The sequence below is a fragment of the Ranitomeya imitator genome, chromosome 1, assembly GCF_032444005.1.
Source record: "Ranitomeya imitator isolate aRanImi1 chromosome 1, aRanImi1.pri, whole genome shotgun sequence".
Taxonomy (NCBI): Eukaryota; Metazoa; Chordata; class Amphibia; order Anura; family Dendrobatidae; genus Ranitomeya; species Ranitomeya imitator.
In genome coordinates this window covers 614,400,114-614,413,531 of record NC_091282.1, presented here as the reverse complement: position 1 = coordinate 614,413,531, position 13,418 = coordinate 614,400,114, and the positions used below count along the sequence as shown (strand labels likewise).

General features: G+C 44.3%; 1 long non-coding RNA gene across 1 annotated transcript in view; it reads right to left on the bottom strand.

The window, feature by feature from the left end:
• The window catches only part of LOC138637584 (uncharacterized), a 40,335-nt gene extending 27,153 nt beyond the window's left edge, over positions 1-13,182 (bottom strand). Inside the window, exon 1 of the long non-coding RNA XR_011312411.1 lies at positions 12,995-13,182. This is a non-coding gene — a long non-coding RNA (uncharacterized lncRNA). The remainder of the gene's footprint in view (positions 1-12,994) is intronic.
• Positions 13,183-13,418: the final 236 nt, after the last annotated feature.

Below are 13,418 nucleotides of genomic sequence, written 5' to 3'. Positions count from 1 at the left end.
ACATTAAACCTAGTGTGTAACACTGGGCCAGATTTCTTTTAAATTCTCCCTGAAAAAAAAAATAGTGGAAGATTAAGATTGGCATTTCTGCTTCGGTGCCAGTCCTGTGTGTGCCACCTGTCTCTAATTTTGTGCCACATTAAACCTAGTGTGTAACACTGGGCCAGATTTCTTTCAAATTCTCCCGGAAAAAAAAAATAGTGGGAGATTAAGATTGGCATTACTGCTTCGGTGCCATTCCTGTGTGTGCCACCTGTCTCTAATTTTGTGCCACATTAAACCTAGTGTGTAATACTGGGCCAGATTTCTTTTAAGTTCTCCCTGAAAAAAAAATAGTGGGAGATTAAGATTGGCATTTCTGCTTCGGTGCCAGTCCAGTGTGTGCCACCTGTCTCTAATTTTGTGCCACAGAAAACCTAGTGTGTAACACTGGGCCAGATTTCTTTTAAATTCTCCCTGGAAAAAAAGACAAATAGTGGGAGATTAAGATTGGCAATTCTGCCTCAGTGCCAGTGCTGTGTGTGGCATCTGTCTCTAATTTTGTGCCACAGAACATATACTGTATAAGAGTGGGCCACATTTCTTCAATATTCTCCCAGAAAAAATAAAAAGGGGGAGATTTTAATTGTTAGTGTCTGCATCAGCATCAGTCCTGTTAGTGGCATATCTGTCTGCCACTGAAGCTGTGTACTGTTATACATTGGGCCTGATTTTCCCTGCAGTCTCACCCACCTATAAAGGGATATAGAAATCCAACGGAAGTTTGAGTTCACCTTGTAACTGGTTTTACAGTAACAAATACCGTTAGTTTGGTAACGTTTTTCAAACAATGAGGAAGTCTGGTGGAAGAGGTCGTGGCCGTGGGCGGTCATTGCCAGCTGGTAATGATGGTAGTGGTGGTGGAGCATCAGGTGGTCGTGGGAAAAGCAATATAGCACCTAAGTCTCGAGTTGTTGAGCCAGGTTCGTCGTCTGGCTACACAAGGCCTCGAACGCTCCCTTTTCTGGGAGTAGGAAAACCGCTTTTAAAGCCGGAGCAGCAAGAACAAGTTTTGGCTTTCCTTGCTGACTCAGCCTCTAGCTCTTTCGCCTCCTCTTCTGAAACTGCTAAATGTAAAAGCAGCGCGTCGTTAGTGGATGTTCACGGTCAGGGACAAGTCGCTTCCTTGTCTTCTTCACCAAGAACAACAGAGAAGGATGCATCAGGCGACACAACGGGTTACTCCATAGATCTCTTAACACATACCGTTCCTGGGTTAGAAAGTGAAACAGTTAACAGGCCATGCCCATTACAAGTTGAATCGGACATGGAGTGCACAGATGCACAGCCACAGCCAGATTGCTATGCTGTTCCTTTGACTCAGACCAGAACATTGCCCTCGCAGTGTACTGATCCAGAATCAGACCCTGATGAGACTATGGTGCCCCGTCACGAACGCTATACCACCGGCTTACACGGTGACACAGATGAAGTTGTACACGAGATAGAAGAGGAGGTCATAGATGACCCAGTTGTTGACCCCGATTGGCAGCCATTGGGGGAACAGGGTGCAGGCGGCAGCAGCTCTGAAGCAGAGGAGGAGCCGCAGCAGGCATCAACATCGCAACAGGTTCCATCTGCCAGGCCCGTATCTGGCCAAAAACGCGTGGCAAAACCAAAACCAGTTGTAGGACAGTGTGGACATCCGGTTAAAGAAGCTCAGTCTGCAATGCCTGAAAAGGTATCCGATAGTAGAAAGAGTGCAGTCTGGCATTTTTTTAAACAACATCCAAATGATCAGCGCAAAGTCATCTGTCAAAAATGTTCAACTACCTTAAGCAGAGGTCAGAATCTTAAAAGTCTAAATACAAGTTGCATGCGTAGGCATTTAACCATCATGCATTTGCAAGCCTGGACTCACTACCAAACGTCCCTTCAGGTTGTAGCACCCTCGGCCAATGAAGCTAGTCAGCAACGCTACACCCCTTCCCTCACTGTAAGCCCACCATTTCCCGCACCACCTGCAGTAAATGTGCAGATTTCGTCGCCAGGCCAAAGCAGTCAGGGAATCACCAGTTTCGTAGTAGGAAACACTGCATGTAGGGCACCAGCAAGAATACCATCTCCAACCCTCTCTCAGTCTGCCATGTCCACCGGCACCCCTGCTTGTTCCACGATCTGCAGCTCTCCAGTCCAGCTCACCCTACATGAGACTCTCGTTAGGAAAAGGAAGTACTCATCCTCGCATCCGCGTACACAGGGTTTGAACGCCCACATTGCTAGACTAATCTCATTAGAGATGATGCCCTACCGGTTAGTTGAAAGCGAAGCTTTCAAAGCCCTGATGGACTACGCTGAACCACGCTATGAGCTACCCAGTCGACACTTCTTTTCGAGAAAAGCCATCCCAGCCCTCCACCAGCATGTAAAAGACCGCATCGTCCATGCACTCAGGCAATGTGTGAGTACAAAGGTGCACATGACAACAGATGCATGGACCAGTAGGCATGGCCAGGGACATTACGTGTCCAAAACGGCACACTGGGTTAATGTGGTGGATGCAGGGTCCACAGGGGACAGCAATATTGGGACAGTTCTGCCTAGCCCACGGTCTAGGAAACAGTTGGCTGTAGGCGTTCGCCCAACCTCCTCCTCCTCCTCGTCCTCCTGCAGAAGCGAGAGCTCGTCCACAGTCCGCAGTCGCACGAGCACTCCATCCGCAGCTGCCACTGTTGCACACGAGGTGTCCCATTATGGGACAGCCAGTGGCAAGCGTCAGCAGGCTGTATTGGCAATGAAGTGTTTGGGCGACAACAGACACACCGCGGAAGTTCTGTCCGAGTTCTTGCAGTAAGAAACTCAGTCATGGCTGGGCACTGTAGATCTTGAGGCAGGCAAGGTAGTGAGTGATAACGGAAGGAATTTTATGGCTGCCATAGCCCTTTCCCAACTGAAACACATTCCTTGCCTGGCTCACACCTTAAATCTGGTGGTGCATTGCTTCTTGAAAAATGATCCGGGGTTACCCGAACTGCTCCTCAAAGTGCGCAGACTTTGCACGCATATCTGCCGTTCGCCCGTACACTCCAGCCGTATGCAGAACCATCAGCAGTCTTTGAACCTTCCCCAGCATCGCCTAATCATCGACGTTGCAACAAGGTGGAACTCCACACTGCACATGCTTCAGAGACTGTGCTGTTATGTATTTGTGGGAGGATACACATACACGGGCAGGCAGTTGGATGGCAGACATGGAGTTGTCAGGTGTGCAGTGGTCGAAGGTACAAGACCTGTGTCAAGTCCTTCAGTGTTTTGAGGAAAGCACACGGCTGGTTAGTGCAGACAACACCATAATAAGCATGGGCATCCCCCTAATGCGTCTGGTGATGCAAGGTTTGATGCACATAAAGGAGCAGGCGTCTGCAGCCGAGGAAGAGGAAAGCCTTGATGACAGTCAGCCATTGTCTGGTCAGGGCAATCTACAGGACGAGGTAGCGGGCGAAGAGGAGGAGGACGAGGAGGATGATGGGGATGAGTATTTTTTGAATGAGGAAGCTTCTCCGGGGCCAATAGAAACTGGTGGCGTTGCAAGGCCGGGTTCAGGTTTTTTGAGGGAGACAAGTGACGTAGATTTGCCTGAAACTGCCCCTCAACCCAGCACAACCGCAGATTTGACAACTGGAAGTTTGGCCCACATGGCGGATTATGCCTTAAGTATCCTCAAAAGGGACCCACGCATTATTAAAATGATGACCGATGACGAATACTGGTTGGCCTGCCTCCTTGATCCTCGCTATAAAGACAAATTGCAAAATATCATGCCACATGAGAACCTCGAACAAATATTAGCAACCAAACAAGCAACTCTTGTAGACCGTTTGATTCAGGCATTCCCAGCACACAGCGCCGGTGATGGTTCTCACACGATCTGCAGGGGGCAACAGGGCAGAGGTGTTAGAGGTGCACAAATCAGAAGTGGCGTTGGACAGAGGGGTTTTCTGACCAGGTTGTGGAGTGATTTCGCAATGACCGCAGACAGGACAGGTACTGCAGCATCAATTCAAAGTGACAGGAGACAACATTTGTCCAGTATGGTTACTAACTATTTTTCATCCCTTATCAATGCTCTCCCTCAACCGTCATTCCCATTTGATTACTGGGCATCCAAAATAGACACCTGGCCTGAATTGGCAGAATATGCATTGCAGGAGCTTGCTTGCTCAGCAGCTAGTGTGCTATCAGAAAGAGTATTCAGTGCTGCTGGTTCAATATTGACCGAAAAAAGGACTCGTCTGGCTACCCAAAATGTTGATGATCTAACCTTCATTAAAATGAACCACTCATGGATTTCGAATTATTTTGCCCCACCTTTCCCGGCTGACACCTAGCTTTCCTTTAAAAAGGTCTTGCTTGTGGACTGGTTTTACTGACTGTTCCAATCTCTTAATCTGCAGCAGCTGTTTACACCTCCCTAAATGCGCTAACTCCCCCCACGGGGCCGTGGTCTTGCCACTTGGCGCAAGCACCCGTGAGAGTGCTGTTTGTCTAAAGAGGTGGGTGTGCCCGCTTTTGGCCGACGGCACTGCCACTGGGTCCCTCATAGTACAATAAAGTGTCTCTAGCGGTGGTGGCGCGCAACCAACGTCAGACACACCGTTGTAACATGAAGGGCCCTGGGCCTGTACCGCCGGCCACAAGAGAGTTTCCCCCCCCAGCTCAAACAGTGCCCTACCACTTGCAAAATTATCTCTCACAGCTCCACCAATGTTTAGTCTATGCGCTGACATCCTTCAATGCCTGGCACTGATAATACCAATTTGTTGACATGTATGATGCTAGTTAAAATAGTCAGGGTCAGTGTCCTATATTGACACCAGTAAATACTTAGCGGTGCCAAATTACTATGTCTGAAACTCAGCAGAGGAACCCACCCCTGTACCTAAGTATGCCACCCTTTTGTTTTTTTGGTTTAGTTGTTTTGAGAGACATAAACATCTATTTATTTTTGGGGAGTACTAACTGTGTCAGACACTCCTTCCAATCGTCCTCCGCTGAACAAACCAATGCTGCCTTTAGGACTACTAAATCTGTCTGCGGTCCCTCCTTCCAATAGTCCTCCGCTGACCACACCAATGCTGCCTGTGTACCCCTGGAACCTATTTAAAAGTGCATAGAGCCTACTTTCTTTATTGTAGGCCTACTAAGTCTGTCTGCGGTCCATCCTTCCATTTGTCCTCCGCTGAGCACACCAATGCCGACCGTGTACCCATGTACCTTTTTTTCAACCTGCAGTGAGCCAACTTTGTGGTGTAAGGCCTACTAGCAGTGTCTGTCTGTGCCACTTAATACAGCTGTTCTCCTCTAAAAAAAAAAAAAAGGCTGGTTTTCAGCCTGTCAGAATTATAAAACTGCATTGGGGCCACAAGTTTCGTTGTGGTCTACAAACTGATTCTTCCACTCCTAGGTGTTCTCCTGGTTGCCTTTCCTGAGCTTCAATCTTCAGGCTCTTGTTAAATAGTTTTTTAATGGAACAACTGCAGTGGGGCTACTAGTTGGGTTGGGGCCTACTACCAGTGTCTGCCGCTCCAAGGTGTTCTCCAGTTTGCCTTTCCTGAGCTTCAATCTTCAGGCTCTTGTTAAATAGTTGTTAAATGGAACAACTGCATTTGGCCTACTAGTTGGGTTGGGGCCTACTAACGGTGTATGCAGCTCCAAGGTGTTCTCCAGGCTGCCTTTCCTGAGCTTCAATCTTCAGGCTCTTGTTAAATAGTTTTTTAATCGAACAACTGCAGTGGGGCTACTAGTTTGGTTGGGGCCTACTAACGGTGTCTGCCGCTCCAAGGTGTTCTCCAGGTTGCCTTTCCTGAGTTTCCATCTTCAGGCTCTCGTTAAATAGTTTTTTAATCGAACAACTGCAGTGGGGCTGCTAGTTGGGTTGGGGCCTACTAATGGTGTCTGCCGCTCCAAGGTGTTCTCCAGGTTGCCTTTCCTGAGCTTCAATCTTCAGGCTCTTGTTAAATAGTTTTTTAATCGAACAACTGCAGTGGGGCTACTAGTTGGGTTGGGGCCTACTACCAGTGTATGCCGCTCCAAGGTGTTCTCCTGGTTGCCTTTCCTGAGCTTCAATCTTCAGGCTCTCGTTAAATAGTTGTTGAAACAACACTACATTAGGCCTACAAGTTGGGTCTGGGTTCTACAAACGGTGTCTTCCGCTCCAAGGTGTTCTCCAGGTTGCCTTTCCCTAGCTTCTATCTTCAGGCTCTCGTTAAATTGTTTTTAATATAACACTGCATTTGGCCTACTTGTTTTGTTGGCCCTACCAACGGTGTCTGCCGCTCCTTGATGTTCTCCTACACTGATCAAACCAGTGCCACCTGTTTACTACTGTTACCAATTTTGAACTGCATTTAGCCTACTTACTAATTTGGGTACTTGAGCGGTCACCGTTACCGCTCATTACAGTAATGAATATGCAGCTCCACCCTTATGGGAGGTGGAGCCGCATATTCATTACTGTAATGAGCGGTACCATGTGACCGCTCAGTACAGGAGGAAGCTGGGGAGCCGGGGACCTGCAGGGACCGCGCCAGCCGCCAGGAGTAGGTGAGAAAAATGAGACAGCCTCCAGCCGCACCCCCTCCCCTGCCGAGTCAGCTCCGTGATGTGCCGCTAGCTGAGGGCCCCTGGTGGAGCGGTGATCCTAGGCACTGACAGCTGCCTGCCCTTAACACCAGCCTTGAATGGGCCCCCCTGTCTCGCCAGGGCCCTGGGGACGCCGGGTGCTGATGCCAGCCCTGGTAGTACTGTGTATAGCGCATGAAACTAGCTCCTGTTCTTCCTCCTCCTCTTCCTCATGGTCACCCAATCCATGTTGGGATGAGATGACGCTGGGATGTGTGTAATCTCCCTGTATGGTTCCTTGCTCCATCTCATCGTGCTCCATCTGCAATGTATCCTCTTTGATTGGGAGCAGACAGCATTTTAGAACACAGTGAAGTGGGATGGTGACGCTAATGAGGGTGTCATCACCGCTCACAATCTTGGTGGAGTTCTCAAAATTTTGGAGGCTGATACATACTGTATGTCTGACATCTATATCCACTCCTTTTTATGTGTGGAGTTTGAACTAAATACCAACGGCCTTGTTGATGCTGGTTGTCAACAACTGCCCTCTTATGCTCACAAACATCACAACATCTGCAGTATAGAGTTCCAATGTGTGGGGACATCACACACCAGTCTTTGAGCCGGAAGCTGCAAACGCTGCTGAAGCACGGCAAGGGTGGCAGAAGCTGTAGCTGGCTTTCTAAAATGGGCACACAGGCGGTGTACTTTGACAAGCAGATCCAGCAACTCCTGGTAGGTTTTGAGAAACTGCTGAACCACTAGGCTAAGCACATGGGCCAGGCATGGTATGAGTGTGAGCTTGCCTTGCCTCAGAGCCACCACCAGGGTCCAACCATTGTCACACATGACCATGCCTTACTGTAGGTTCAGAGGTGTCAGCCACAGATCTTGCTCCTGCTCTTTCAGAGCTGTCCACAACTCTTCAGCATTGTGCGGTTTGTCACCTAAGCATATTAGCTTCAACACAGCCTGTTGCTGCTCAGCTAAGGCAGTGCTGCAGTGTTTCCAGCTTGTGACTGCGGTTGTCATTTTGGAGATGGAGGCTGAAGAGGAGGAGGAGGAGAAAGAAGATGAGGTGCAGGAACTGTAGACTGTGGGGCAACCCTGATTGACCTAGGGCCCACAATCCTTGGCGTCAGGAAGATGTGTTCCATTCCAAGGTCTGGCTGGGTCCCGGCTTCCACTATGTTAACACAGTGTGCCATCAGCGAGATGTACCGTCCCTGCCCACTAGTATTATTGTATTAAAATGCTGTTATATCTGGGTGTCAAAATGCTCCAGTTGGATGTGATAACATTATTTTCTTATTGGACATTGGACATATACATTTCTTGAATATGTTTTTATTTGGATTTAATGTCCACGAGAAGTCTGCATACTGTCCTTTTCCCCATTGTTATAGATACACTTCTGTGTCTGACTGGATTTTGTAAATCCTGCGTGTATTCCTCCTTTCACCCGGACTCCACGTCTGCCATAGTTATAACTAGATTTTCATCTTTGGTATGCCCTTTTTTGTATTTTCGCTGATTCATTTCTATAATCGTACGGCAGCTATCATTTTATAGGGGGTGTGTACCCTTATCTAATCTTCCTTTGTGCTGACACGCTCTTACCTAATCCTCCATCAAAACTCCCCCTGTGCTGACACGCTCTACGCATGCGCTGTTATTTCAGCGGCACAGTCAGCCGAGCGTGCTACTGTAGAGACGGGTAGCAATGACAGGTAGTTAATCTACTACTTACACCATATTCCATTATGTCCTGGCCGACTTGCACATGTATCAGCGCGACAGCTATTTCATGATGGCTGACATCTATTCTTCATAGAATTTCCTCAGACGCATGTACTGTGCCGCTTCGGCGGCGTCGCTGGCTGGACACGCTGCCATGGAGATGGTTAGGGATGATGCATCATCCATGGTGCACGGCGGCCCGCCCTGCCGACTGAGTGGACAAATCATGATTGGCTTGTGCACCGATTCATTGAGGGTCCCTTTCAGTCTGGCATAAATATTCCCAGCCCATTTTAATTGACCACGCCTCTTGATGCAGCAAAGGCAGTGAAACAAGCATCGAGGCTCCTTTCTGTCCTGTCAGCATGCCTGCATCTCCTTATCCTCATGTCCCAAGGTATGAGCTTATAGCTACTACTGATGTAGATTTTTCATTGCTTTGCCTGCGATTCATTAATACTTACGATAACTTGTGATTCAGATACACAGAGGATTTTTTGCTTGGCTTTTATGCCTATTTACTTTTTTTTTTACATGGTCCTCCTAGCACTCTGATTACTGCACTGATCACCTTATTGCGTTATACATTGCAGGCGCTGCTTAAGGACATACAGTATGTGCTTCTCACCAGTGTAGTTCTTCCATTGTTCATCCACACTGGTTGTGTTAGCTGTCATTCTTTTGCTCACCTTTCACCCTGTCTGTGAATATATATATATATATATACATATATATATATATATATCGACCAAAAAGATAAAAAACGGCACTGTCTGAACAAAGTCAAGGCCGCTCCACTCCTGGAGCCTTGTGTTAATCAACAGTCATTACACTGCCAGCCACATATGCTCAGATCGGGTGCTCTTCAGAATGAAGCAGACAATTCCAATAGTACAGGCAAGAAAAAAGAAGGCACTCACCGATCTAAAAGTTGGCAATCTTTATTCAATCTTCATATAAAGACTTCATGGCCGGGGGAGTGAGGAAAGGAGCTCATGCGAGCAGGAGCAAACGACGGCCGTTTTGCGCTGTGCTTGCGCTTCTATGGGTCAGCATGCTGACCCGTAGAAGCGCAAGCACAGCACGAAATGGTGAGTGCCTTCTTTTTTCTTGCCTGCAATATATATATATATATATACATATATATATATATATATATATATATATATATATATATATATATATATATATATATATATAAGAAAAAAAGGAAAACAGCACACAAAAAATAGAAAAAAGTGGGCTTTAATGCCTGGACGGCGTGGCAACGTTTCGGATTTCCAATCCTTTTTCAAGCAGTGAATATACAAATGAAGTGGGTTTATATAGCTAATACAAATGTTCTCTATTAAACATCATTTAAACAATATTCATATTTTTAACATTAGTGCTGATAGATTCCATATTTTAGTAAAGCGCATTAGTGTCCATGTGCATATGTCTACCAATACATCATAGAAATGATAACCATCATATACAGTGCACTATAAATATCACACATATATAGTAATAGGCAATTGAACTTACACAGATGTCCCAATCTAATACATAATTAGATAGAAAGCACACTTACAGGCATATCGCCGCTTGTATGCAATTCTCGGCGTCTTCCTGGAGTCACTGCGCATGTCTACAGCAACTGGCCCATAGCATTCTGGTCAGCGCCTGCGCAATAGTGCTCTGAAGACATCAGCGCCATTTTAGATAAGGGGATAACTTTACTTCTTGGTGTCTTCCTAGAATCACTGCGCATGTCTGTGGCGTCTGACCTCTCACATATATTATTATGGTCAGCGCCTGTGCACTAGTGATCTGAAGATATCAACGCCATTTTGGAAAAGGACACAATCTTAATTCCATGAAAGAACATGAACAACTCTGCATTTCTACCACAAACCTTTATATTTGAAACAGCGCTAGCCACATAAAGGTCTTTTCAGTGTCAAACTATTAAAGACCATAGTATACATTTCTTGGGCTAAAATAAGCGCTAAAGGTTGTATATTAGAACGCACCCTCACATGTCTTAGTCATATCAGATTTTTATGACGATTTTAACAAAAGCCCATCATTGATTTAATAAACTTTCCCAACTATGTGGGTATCATAAATCAGGACTGAATTGCAGAGAAAGGGATACCTCATAATTCCCATATATCCTTAATTAGGAAAACCGTAATGAGCTTCCAAAATATTACTATAGGAAAATATACTGACAAGTGAGTGCCATTCATATATTTATTGAGATAACAGCAGAGTAATAAACCAAGAAAAAGTTATAATAGAAAAAATAAACTTCATTATCCATGCAAGATATATCTTTCCCTTCATAGATTGGGACATCTGAAAAAAATACATAAATAAAACAATTTTCCCACATATATATGAAACAGAGAAAATTTACCAACTCCTACAAAACCTGATTAGTTTTAAAATCCACATTTAGTCCATATGGTTTTAATGTATTGAGTTTCACAATCCATTCTAGTTCCCTTCTTTTAAGTAGTCGCACTCGATCTCCTCCTCTTCTCTGAATAGGAATCATATCTATGATACGAAATCGTAATTGTTTTTCTGTATGCGATTTCTCTACAAAATGCTTGGAGACAGGCAGATCCATACGACCCTTCCTTATGGTATGTTGGTGCTGGTTAATCCGAGTCTTAAAGTCACAAGTTGTTTCACCGACATACCATAAGGAACAAGGGCACTGTAATAAATACACAACAAATTCGGAATTGCAAGTCAAGAAATGCTGTATTTTGAATATCTCTCCAGTACTGGGATGAGAGAAACTTGATCCCTTAAGCATCAAAGAGCAGTTGACGCATGACAGACAAGGGAAACATCCCTTTCTCTCCTGGCCAGATATAGTTGTTTGACTGGACCTTCTAAAGGGTCCAATGTCAGATTTGACTATAGTGGAACCAATAGTGCGGTTACGTTTGTAGGAGAATATTGGAGGCTTGGAAAATTCTGTCACATATGGTAGACATTTAGATAACATTCCCCAGTGTTTACATATAACTTTTGAAATCTTGCTACTCTCTACACAGAAGGACGTCACGAAAGGTATACGGTTCAATTCTTTTTTGTGGGGCTTTTTCTGAAGGAGATCGTCCCTTTTTAATAAATCCACCTTACTTTTCTGTATTTTTAAGAGATTTTTAGGATAACCTCTATCTGAGAATTTTTTTAGAGTGTTTTCCATGGATTTCTCTAAAGAGTCTTCCCTACTTTCAATTCTTTTAACTCTAATTAACTGGCTAAGGGGGATCGATTCCTTTGTTTTTTTCGGATGTTGACTATTAAAGAGAAGTAGGTCATTTTTGTCTGTCATCTTTGAATACAGTTGAGTCACCAACCTATTATTCTCAATTCTCACATTTACATCCAAAAATTGAATGTTTGTATTTGAATGTACCAAGGTGAATTTGATTGTGTCGTCAACTGCATTCAAATAATTATGGAACTCGATCAGTTTATCTTCAGGACCCGTCCAAATCAAAAAAATATCGTCTATGTATCTCCACCACGCAGCTACATAGCTGAAGTGGGGAGATACATAAACGTATTCTTCTTCGAGGGTGCTCATGACGATGTTCGCATAAGCTGGCGCCATATTAGCGCCCATGGCCACTCCTCGTAATTGAAAATAATAAACGTCTCCAAATAAAAAATAGTTTTTGGTTAATATTAGTTCAAGCAGTTGTAGAATAAACGTTTTAGTATTCTCAGAATATTGAGTGTTTTGCAGCTTTTTATTAATTGCTTCCAAACCTTTATTGTTTTCAATCGACGTATACAAAGATATTACGTCGAATGACGCCAGTATTATTTCACCTGTTATTTCAATTCCGCCAATCTTCTCAAGAAAATCTGTAGTATCTCTCACAAAAGATTCTGTATGACTGGCTATTGGATTTAAAACCTTATCCAAAAAGATCCCAATATGGGAAAAAATAGAATCGCAGCCTGAAACAATAGGCCTGCCCGGAGGATGTACGAGAGACTTATGTATCTTTGGAAGTATGTACATCACAGGAGTGATGGGAAATTTCACTGTCAAAAAATCAAACATATCTTGGTCAATGATTTGCCTATTCAGGGCATCTTCCAAAATGGATTTAATGTCCCTTGCAATGTCAAATTTTGGGTCATGAGTAAGTCTCTCGTACACCTCCGGGTCGGCCAACTGTCTATTTATTTCATCAATATAATCTTTTTTGTTCATGATGACGACTGCGCCACCTTTATCTGCATTTTTTATGATTATTTCATCATCATGTGCCAGTTCATACAGAGCCTCCATTTCACCCACTGTCATATTAGGGTGTGAAAATTGATTAGTACATTCTTTTTTCAACTTTTCTACATCATGATTGACAGCTAAAATAAAGGCTTCAATGGCAGGTGAGTTATCTGGTGGAATAAAATGACTATTTTTCTTTAAATTTAGTTGTTGTAAATTTAAACTGCAACTAAGAGGTTTCTCTATATTTGGCTTGTTCCAAAACCACTCCTTTAATTTGATAGACCTAAAGAATCGCTGCAAGTCCATATTAAGTTCAAACCAGTCCACATGTGTACTTAACCCAAAAAGATAACCCCTTATTTAAAACTGATGTTTGGTTTTCAGTAAGGGTCTTACTTGAGATGTTCACAATTAGGTCTGTTCTTTGCTTCTGGTCGCCATCTGTTTTTCTAAAGGTGACTTGCTTTTCCCTTTTTTCTCTTTTTTGTTGTCTCCAATGCTTTTTTCCTCCCCTTTTCCTGCCGTTTTCATTTTTTCTTTCATGGGGTCCAGTCCTAAAAAATCAACATTAGGTAACAAATTTTCGTTATTATAACAGTGAGGTCCATTTTTCAATGTCCAGTAACCTTTTTTCCTCCAATTGCCTGCATTGTCTCTTTGCCAATTATAAATGTTCCCATCTTTATAATCGTCCATATCTCGGTTCCATTTTCTGCGTTTTACATCCTCTAGTTCAAGACGCAATTTATCGATTTTAGTATTGATGGTTTCTTTAAAATTATTCCATTCCTCCTCTCTCATAAGACCTTTGAGTTCTATT